Source organism: Tupaia chinensis, unplaced genomic scaffold (assembly GCF_000334495.1).
Source record: "Tupaia chinensis unplaced genomic scaffold, TupChi_1.0 Scaffold000175_1, whole genome shotgun sequence".
Classification (NCBI taxonomy): domain Eukaryota; kingdom Metazoa; phylum Chordata; class Mammalia; order Scandentia; family Tupaiidae; genus Tupaia; species Tupaia belangeri.
The window spans coordinates 3,570,966-3,580,971 of record NW_006159650.1 but is presented as its reverse complement, the minus strand read 5'-3'; the positions used below and the strand labels follow the sequence as shown (position 1 = coordinate 3,580,971).

The following is a 10,006-nucleotide window of genomic DNA, read 5'->3' as shown; positions in this document are numbered from 1 at the left end:
GGGCTACTATGTCAACAAGGGCAGGAGGGTAAATCCAGTTAACTTATAATTTCCTTTACTCTGGGTTAAATAGTGGGTTATTTTTTGGATACAGTTTTATTATTCACTTTCAGTGGCTGTTTTTCCTCTACCACAAATGCTTTGGAGCTAGGAAGTACGGTTCTTGGGATGTGGCCACTGCATCTGCGTCACAGCTTGACAACCACTATCCCGATCCCTTCATTACCAAGGAGATATTTGTTTTCCCAAGCCATCAGTTTAGCTGGGTGGAATAGTTAATAGACTTGCTGGTTTCTGTGGTTCCCCCTTCTTCCTCTCCCTAACAGGTTGGCCTGAGAGTCCATTGCAAAACCTCTGGACTGGCATTCAGTCTCATCGCTGACCCTGCTGCAGCTCTGCTGGCCAGAAGTGAGGAAAGCAGGTGCTGGCCCATGGCTTTGCCCTTTGTCTGGTGTTTCAGACTGCATTGTTCCCTCCCTCCCCAAGAGTCATATGTCGAAAGCTTAATCCTCAGTGTGACTGTATTTGGAGGCAGGGCCAGTAATGAGGGAGCTGGGGTTACATGAGGTAGTAAGAGAAAGTCTCTAATCCAATAGGACCCATGTCCTTAGAAGATGGAGGGACACCTGTGCTTGGTCTCTCTGGATGCATGGAGAAAAACCATGTGAGGACATAGCAAGAAGGTGCTGTCTGCCGTCTAAGAAGAGAGGTCTCATTAGAAGCTAACCCCAATGACACCTTGGCCTTGGAATTCCAGCCTCCAAAACTATTGTTTAAACCACCCAGTGTGTGGTGTGTTGTTTTGGCAGCCTGAGCAGACTGATACAACTGGTAATGGAGGATGAAATCAAGGTCCTTGTCCTCATGTGCCCCCAAGCAGGCCTCACAGGCGCTTTCTCACCCCAACGCAGCCCTCCTTTTTCTTTCTTTCTCTGTCTCTCTCCCTCTTTCTTTCTTTCTTTCTTTCTTTCTTTCTTTCTTTCTTTCTTTCTTTCTTTCTTTCTTTCTTTCTTTCTTTTTGTCTTTCTTTCTTTTTGTCTTTCTTTTCTTTCTTCTTTCTCTTTCTTTCTTTTTCTTTTTTTGACAGATTTTTGTTATAGGGTGCGTACACTCACTGGAGAGACAGAGACAGAGACAGAAAGTGAGAAATCACTCTTCAGGTGGGGTGACCATACTTCAATCCCTTCTCCTCCATTCTTGGGATTTTGAGCACACATGCACACGTGCCCAAGGTGAGTTTTAAGCCACTGGTCCTGAACTCGAACTGTAGTAGACCACGTGGGAGTCTAATGACGTAACCATTATACCATCTGCTGGTCCCTAGACCTCCTTTGACTTTTTTCAAGAAGAATTATTTTATTTAACTTTATTTATTTTTAATTTGACCAGACAGGGACAGAGAGAGAGTGAGAGTGAGAGCAAGAGTGAGAGCAAGAGAGAGAGGAAGTGAGAAAGCAAGCCTTCAGGTCTGGGACTCAAACCTGGTCGGTCATGTGGGAATCCAATATCTTTAACCATCATGCCACCTGCCTGCTCTCCTTTCTTTTTTTTGGAGAGGTTTTTGCTATAGGGCGCATCCACTCACCAGAAAGACAGAGAGAGACAGAGAGACAGAAAGCGAGAAATGGCCTCCCAGGTGGTTGGCCATGCCACAATCCCTTCTCTTCCATTCTCCTCTTGAGATCTTGGGCACGCACGCACACACGCCTGGAGTGACTTTGAGCCACCCGGTCTGGGACTTGAACCGTGGTCAGCTACATGAGAGTTCAGCAACATAGCTATTACGCTAACTGCTGGTCCCAAGCCCTCCTTTTTTAAACAGGACCCAGAAATCCCCAGTTTTGGGGTTTGAGTGGGATTGATCCTGATTAGTCAAAGTCAATCTGAACATTGAATTCCTTGGGCTATGGTGATTAATTCAGGAGTGGTCCAATCAAAGGGAAGTAAAAGGCATTTGTCCAGTGGTAGAGGAAAGAGAGGAGCCCTCTCCTTGGACATATGTGAGGATGCCTGGAGCCTGGAAACTAATGACAGACATCTCATGACCATGGGGCTTGAGGACAAAGACAAGTTGAGACAGATCCATGGCATCCCAGAGCTGCAGTTCCAAAGACACCATGACTATCTGACCCAAATTGCATACACATATTTCTTTTTTTTTCCTTTTTTTTTTTTTTGGAGAGGTTTTCGCTATAGGGCGCGAGCGCTTGCCAGACAGACAGAGAGAGACATAGAGACAGAAAGCGAGGAATCAACCCCCAGAGGGGATGGTCACGCCACAATCCCTTCTCCTCCATTCTCCTCTCGGGATCTTGGGCACACATGCACACGCACCCGGCGTGAGTTTTAAGCCACCGGGTCCGGGATGTGAACCGCGGTCGACTAAATTGGAGTCCAGCGACATAGCCATTACACTAACTGCTGGTTCTCTATACACATATTTCTTTTGACTATTGGACAACAGGTCCCTTTCATGGTTTTAGCTATTATGCTGTATTTTTTGTGACCTGCCACTACAAGTCTCCTAACTGGGACTCTCCTACCAACTGATGCCCCACACTGCAGGCAGAGTAGTATTTAACATTCAAAGCTGACTTATACTACTTTGCATTTTGAGTTCTTTTAGTGGCTTCCTGTTCCATAGAGGACAAAATTTAGCAACTCTGCTTCTGATATTAGTGGTATGAGGAATTTAGGTGATTTCTTCTTCAGTAAAAGTACAAAATTGACAAAATTATTAAAGACAGCCATCTTAGAGCATTAGAAAATGGCCAAAGATGCAACAACTTGAGAAGAATTTATCCACAAAATGGCTACTGTGCCGCGTAGAATGGTGTTTGTGCCCTTTCTGTCCAGGCACATTCTGTGACATGGTGATATAGTAAGTAGAGGGGCCAGCAGGTAGCATAGAGGTTAAGGCGCTGGACTGCCACATGGCCGACCATGGTCTGAGTTCCAGGCCTGGTAGCTTGAAACTCATGCTGGGCATGTGTGCATGCCTGCTCAGAATCTCAGGAGGAAAACAGAGGAGAAGGGATTGCAGTGTGGCCACCCACCCTGAGGGATGAGTTCTCACTTTCCCTCTCACTGTCTCTCTCGGTCTCTCTCCAGTGAGTACACACACCCTATGGCAAAAAATAAAATTAAAAAAAGGAAGAAATATATATTTGGTTTTCATCCCCAGTTCTTGACACAAACATTCTAAAACCCTTGGATAATACAGTACTAGCGACATCTTTTGTTCTAATATTTGGTCTTTGACCCTGTACGTGAACTCCTAAATTCTTTGAAATTTCCTGGTTTATAAGAGTGTGTTCTGTTCTTGTGAGGTGACCTCTGATGAGTTCCTGAGAAACTTTAGGTCAGAGACCAGTCACCAGAAAGATCAAGCCATAATTAGAAGCTTGAAACTTTTACTCCTCCCCCAAAAACAGGGAGTGGAGAGGAGCTAGAGATAGTAACTGATCATGCCTCTGTCATGAGGCTGCCATAACACTATCTAACAGAGAGTCCCGGGGCTGCTGAACACTTGGAGGTGCTGGGAGGGCGGGGTGCCCACAGGGAGTGTGGAAGTCTTGCACCCCAATATCTTTTCTTACGCATCTCTTCCATGTGGCTACTACTGACCTACATCTTTCATAAAAAACTGGTAAACACAGGTGGATGCTTCCCTGAGTTTTGTGAGCTGTTATGGCAAGTTATTCAAGTCAAGGGAGGGAGTGTGAGATCCCCTGACTCATACTTGATTGATCAGAATTTTGGGACTTGAGAATATTTGTAGTGGAGAAAGGTTTGTGGGGCTGAACCCTTAACCTGTGAGGTCTGCACCAACTCCAGACAGGCAGTGTCAGGATTGAGTTATATTGTGTAACAGCCAGCTGAGGTCGACCCAGAATTGGAATTTGTTGGTGTCAGAAAAACATGTGTTTTGTGTCAGAAGCTTTGAGTTTGAGAATAGGATTTTTTTCCTCTTTGATATTCTCATCGCACTCACTTGGGTGGTAAAACCCTGCAACATTACTACCTGGACATAGCAGATTTGGCTCAGGGAGAGTGACAGAGTGTCTGTAAGAAGGAGATTTTTGGAAGTGAGAGAGCCAAAGAGGAGCACAATAATAAACTCTCTACACATCCCCGGTTGACGGCTAAACCTAGCAGGCACACAGGGATCTCAGGGAGTCCAGAAACAATGGAAAGTCAGTTACAGGACCACTGCAGACAGATATTTTCTTCACTATGGTAATTATCAGTGATCCCTTGGATAATACTAAGGGTGTTCCTACCATTTCTCTGTTAATTTACTGCACTTTGGAGAACATCACCCAACACACACACAGTTTAGGCAGTACAGGATGAACCAATTCAAAGGGTCTGAGTGCAATCTCCCTACAATCATTTGCCAACTACAAAACTATGCAGATCAAGGGGAAATCCTTAGGAGCAAGACAAAATAACAAACTCTAAAACAAACAAAAACAAAACCAGCAGAGCTACCCGTGGCTGTGTATTGAAAGAAAAATTTCAGGCAAGATAATTGTCTCCTAAAACCAACAAACCTCAAAAGAGCAAATCGGAATTCAAATGGTTAGAATATATTGATTAAAATATGAAAAATATTCATCTTTAGGAAGAAGGGGTTGTCAAAGAGCGAAAGCATGGAAACCAGTCAATAGAAAATGACTGCGAGGGCTGAGACATTACTTCTTGCACATGAAGAATTCAAAACAGCTATTAAAAAATATATTCAGGGTTGGGGCCAGCAGGTGGTGTGGTGGTTAAGGTTCTGGATGCTTCCACATGGACAACCACGGTTCAAGTCCCGGACCTAGTAGCTTGTTTTCTCACTTTCTCTCTCTTTTTTGTCTCTCTGGTTAAATTAATAACATGAAATAAATAGTTATTTAAAAAATATATATTCAGGGGCCCCAGTCACTGACCACCACCAAGGACTTAGCAGCCTCCCCTCTCGAGTCCATCACATCCTGATGGTCCATCCCCCCTGCCGGCCTTCTCCTGTCGCTGAAGGCCCTTGCCTTCTGCAGGCCGTTTCCACCGAGAAAAAGGAATCGTATGTCCGCTATGTCCGCTATCCAGGACCTCTTTCCATCCCTTTGCTGATTCAAGTAAGGGTGATGACCTGCTTCCTGCTGGCACTCAGGATTATATCCACCTAAGAACTCAACAGAGAAATGGTAGGAACACCGTTAGTATTGTCCAAGGGATTGCTGATGATCATCATAAAAAGAAACTAGTGAAGAAAATATTTGTCTGCTGTGGTCCTGTAACTGAGCATCCAGAATATGGAGAAGTAACTCAGCTGCAGGGTGACCAGCGCAAGGACACATGCCAGTTCCTGGTACAGACCGGACTGGCTAAGGACGTCAGCTGAAGGTTCATGGGTTTTAAGTGCTTGTGGCTCACTGAAGCTTGAGTGAAGATTTCCTTGCAATGAGTAGAATTCCCCTTCTGTCCCTTGTCACAAGTTGGAAAACCTCACAGCTTGTATCGTGGAACCATTTGGGATCCACTTTTAACTTGGACTAGTATAACTCCTTCCTGCAATACACAGAAAAGAGCCACACTGGGGACCAGCGGGTGGCATGGTGGTTAAGGCACTGGACACTCCCACATGGCAGACCAGGGTTCAAGTTTTGAATCTGGTGGCTTGCTTTCTCACTTCCTCTCTCTCACTCTCACCCTCTGTCTCTCTCTGGTCAAATTACAAAATAAATGAATGAATAAATAAAATAAAATAAATAATTATTAAAAAAAAAAGAGCCACGCTGTCTAGTCTGGAAGTCCCTCCTAAACAGAGGTCAAGGAGTAGGTGCCAGGCAGTGTCCAGCCTGAAACAGCAATAACGTTATGTTTCAGCCAAGTCCAGAGCCCCAAGACCACAGACAGCTGTGTGTCCGGAAGTTCCCCGGCTCTCCCTCTGCCATGTCCCCCTCCCTAAGAGAATGTCATCACCTGAACAGCCCTCCATGCACCTGACAGAGAGGATGGGTAAGCAGCTGTGGCAGCTGTACCACTTGTAAAGATCACCTGGTGTCTTCAACCTGACTAGGCGAACAAAGCTTAGAGAGGCCACCGTCTTTCTAGTGAGGTGACAGGACACCTGACTTGCCACTGCGGTCCCTTTGACCAGATGTATTTTAGATTAAAGCATGTCCAAGCCAACCTTCTATCACAGTTAAACTTTTGACAAGTGAACACATTTCAAATTGATGTCTCAGTGGTATAGCTAGCTCTGGAGCTTGCAACTTATTAGCAACAGCTGCCCAATGCCATGTGAAGTAACAAATTGTTTTTCTTTTCCTCCCCTTTCAGTTTTAATGTTATGAAATGTATTTAAACCATTATTTAAATAAAACTTATTTTCAAAAACAAAAAAACAAACAAACAAACTATTCAGAGATGGGACCAGCAAATGGCATAATGTTTATGTTACTGGACTCCCATATAGTTAACTGTGATTCTAGTCCTGGACCCAGTGACTTAAAAGTCATGCCAGGTACATGTTTGTGCATGCCCAAAATCCCCAGAGGAAGGTGAAAGAAGGGATTGCAACATTGTCATCCCCCATGGGGGTTGATTTCACACTTTCTGTCTCTCTTTCTCTCTCTGTCTCTCTGGCAAGCACACACACCCTATAGCAAAAATCTCTCTCTTAACACACCCACACCCATATATATATATATATATGTATATACTCAGTGAAACTCGTTCAAAGCTGAAGACAGAGCCAACAGGTGGCATGGTGGTTAAGGGCGCTGACTCCCACATGGCTGACCACGGTTTGAGTCCTGGGCTTGGCAGCTTGCTTTCTCACTTTCCTTCTCTCTCACTCTGTCCCTCTCTGGTCAAATCAAAATAAATAAATAAATAAATAAAGTTAAATAAAACAATTATTAAAAAAAGCTGAAGACCAAAATAAAGCAATTTCTTTGCACATTTTTTTTTTTTTTTATAGAGAGATGTTTGCTATAGGTGCGTGCACTCACTGGAAAGACAGAGAGACAGAAAGTGAGAAATCATCCCCAGTTTCTTCTCCTCCATTTTCCTCTTGGGACTTTGGGCACACACACACATCACATGTGAGTTTTAAGCCGCTGGGTCCAGAACTCAAACTGCAGTCAACTACGTGCGAGTCCAGTAAAGTAACCATTGCACAAACTGCTGGTCCCAATAAAGCAAATTCTTGATTAAAAAAGAAAAAAAAATGAAACTGAGAGAATTTGTTGCTGGAAGAACTGTACTATATAAGAATATCTAAAGAGACATGACATCAGATGGTAACTTATATGGTAATTCATACATAAGAAGGACTATAAAACACCCTGGATGGCAACATAAGTGTGTTAGTATGGAATTTTTGTCTTCTTAATTAATTTATTTTTAAAATAATTATTTTATTTAAATTTATTTATTTTAATTTAACCAGAGAAGTGGAGAGAGAGACATACACAGGGAAAGTGAGAAAGCAAGCTGCCTGGTCCAGGACTTGAATCATGGTCAGTCATGTGGGAGTCCAGCGCCCTTAACCACCATGCCACCTGTCAGCCCCTCGTCTTAATTTTTTAAAAAGACACATTCCTATGAGGTTGATAGGTGACATGGTGTTTAAGTTTCTGAACTCTCACATGGCTGACCACAGTTCAAGTCCTGGACTTGGTGACTTGCTTTCTTACTTTCCCTTTCTCTCTGGTCAAACTTTTAAAAATAAATAAATAAATAAAATTAAATAAAATGGTTCTTAAAAAAAGACATATGCCTATATTAAGAAAAAGCTGTAATACCGCATTAATGGCTTTAACATACAGAGGTTAATATATATGGCAATAGCACAAAACTAATAGCAAGAAAAGGAATGCCAAGGCCTACCTCCACTTGGATCCTGAGCTTCAGCTGTTAATTAGTGCATTAAGAGACTTAAAATGAAGATTTTCTGCTGAGATTCTTTCTCACTTATTTCTATTGCTTCTCAGCCTCTGCTTACTAAGTGTCTAGACAAGTCCAAGAGAACAGAATCTATATAACTGAATACAGTTAGGATCAGAATATTCCTCTATTCCCACTGATTCTGATGCACAAAGAGTGAGAATGGAATGGAAGAGAGATTGCAGATCACCTCCTGCACGCCTCTGAACACTCAGACTGAACTTCAAGAATTAGAAGAAACGCACCATCCATCTGATGGTTAGAAATCACTGCAGGGTCACAAGAAATATGGAAAAACAAGAAAATGCCTCTCCTTTGAGGAAAAATAAGTCCTCTTCATCTTCAGACAGTATGATGAAATCAATAGAAATGTCTGATAAAGAATTTAGAATTTTCATGGTGACAAAGCTCACAGAGATCGAAGAGAAGAGAGACAATGAACTGCCGAAGAGGCAGGGGAAGGAAGCCAACGAGCTTCAGGAGGTGAGGAAATTCTTGCAAGATCTAAAAGAGGAATTACACACTTTAAAAAAGAATCAAATGGACCTGTTAGAGATAAAGACTATAATACAGGAAGTCAAAACCTCCCTTGAAAGTATTCAAAGCAGACTAGATCACACTGAAAATCGAATCTCAGTTGTAGAAGATAGAATTACTGGCCTAGAAAAATCCACCACAAAGACTGAGAAAATTGTCCAAAAACATGAGAATACTATAAGGAAAATACTAGATACCATCAAATGTCCAGACATCTGGATAATTGATATCCCAGAAGGGGAAGAGACCCATAAGGACATTGACAATCTATTCCATGAAATCCTGGAAGAAAACTTTCCAAACCTAGAGAAGCATTCAAAGATCCAGTGCCAAGAAATACAAAGGACCCCAAATAGAATCAACCCAAGAAGATCTTCTCCAAGACATGTTATAGCCAGATTGAGCAAAACCACAAAGACAAGATACTAAGATTGGCAAGAGAGAAATGGCAAGTTACCTACAAAGGATATCCCATCAGGCTGACAGTGGATCTCTCATCAGAAACAATGCAAGCGAGGAAAGAATGGGAAAATATATTCAAAGTGTTAATGGAAAAGCAACTGCAACCACGGATACTATACCCAGCAAGATTATCCTTCATATGGGAAGAAAAGACAAGAACATTATCAGATAAACAAAATCTGAAAGAATTTACCAACACCAGACCAGATCTCCAAGAAATTCTGCAGGGAGTGCTATACTGGGAGAATTCAATACAGTCACACAGAAATAAGACTTCAAAAACTAAGAAAATGGCCAACTTAATCATGGGGACAAGTCTGGAGTTGAATATTCTATCCCAGAATTTAATTGGGAAAACTGAATCACAACAAAAGATAAAGTACATGAAACTGAACTGGTGAAATAGAATTTTATGACTTTTGTCTAAAACATTGTTGATTTTTTCCTAAGCTTTGTTTTCCAATTTTAAGGATTTTTATATTGTCTTGAGCTGCCGATAGGTTCATGTACCTACTATTTGAACAGAATCCCAATCTATTTCCTGGCTTTACGTTTTAAACATATTTCCTTAGCATTTATTTGATTTATTAAAGTTAAATCTGCTTTTCTTGACATTAAAAAATATAGTAAAAAATAGATAATTAATGACCATAGTAAACTATATAGCATCAGCTAGGTGCTACCTTATAGTATATTCATTCTACTCAGAGATTCATGCCTTAAGTCAGACATATATTCATAGATACGTATATATCAGCAGAGCTTGCTATTGAAAGTAGTTAGATTATTTAAGAAATTTTGTGAATCAATAAAATGTGGGGGGGGGAAAGGAATGGAAAACAACTGTGGACACTTGAGATAGTGTGGGAGGAGCATGGGAAATGGCAGAGGGTGATAAATAGGGAGAAAAATATACATATATATGAAACTAGAAATGGAAAATTATCAACAATAACATGTATTATTACACTACTATGCAGCATCTTCTGAATGGGAAATTACATTTTGTATGCTGTGACAATGCTTAGTGAATAAATGTAAATTAGTTAAAAAAAATAAATAAATT

At 41.7% G+C, this 10,006-nt stretch overlaps 1 pseudogene; it reads left to right on the top strand.

Moving 5' to 3' along the window:
- The first annotated feature begins 5,079 nt into the window (after positions 1-5,079).
- On the top strand, positions 5,080-5,457 carry LOC102469522 (eukaryotic translation initiation factor 1 pseudogene; annotated as a pseudogene).
- Positions 5,458-10,006: the final 4,549 nt, after the last annotated feature.